This window comes from Penaeus monodon, chromosome 33, assembly GCF_015228065.2.
Source record: "Penaeus monodon isolate SGIC_2016 chromosome 33, NSTDA_Pmon_1, whole genome shotgun sequence".
In the NCBI taxonomy this organism is placed as follows: Eukaryota; Metazoa; Arthropoda; class Malacostraca; order Decapoda; family Penaeidae; genus Penaeus; species Penaeus monodon.
In genome coordinates this window covers 24,130,964-24,131,246 of record NC_051418.1, presented here as the reverse complement: position 1 = coordinate 24,131,246, position 283 = coordinate 24,130,964, and positions in this window count along the sequence as shown.

Sequence of the window (283 nt, the reverse complement as noted above, 5' to 3'; positions counted from 1 at the left end):
ATGAAAAGTTAATAACGCCGATAGAGAACCAGACAACGGAAGAAAAGAACAAAAAACGAAAAACAAAGACAGAACTCTACGTAGTTTTTCCTCGCACGTGACATTTCCATCGTTCGTGACTAAGCTTGAAACGGCACCTTTAGCGTCACGGTTCTTATCGTGTTGCGGGAAAGGGCGTGGGCGTGGTCGGCTGGGTATTTTGGCGACGGCATAATGCGGGCGGGGAAGGTATCTGTATCTGGGTGCTAATGGATTTTAGGCGTGGAAAAAGGGGGCGGTGATC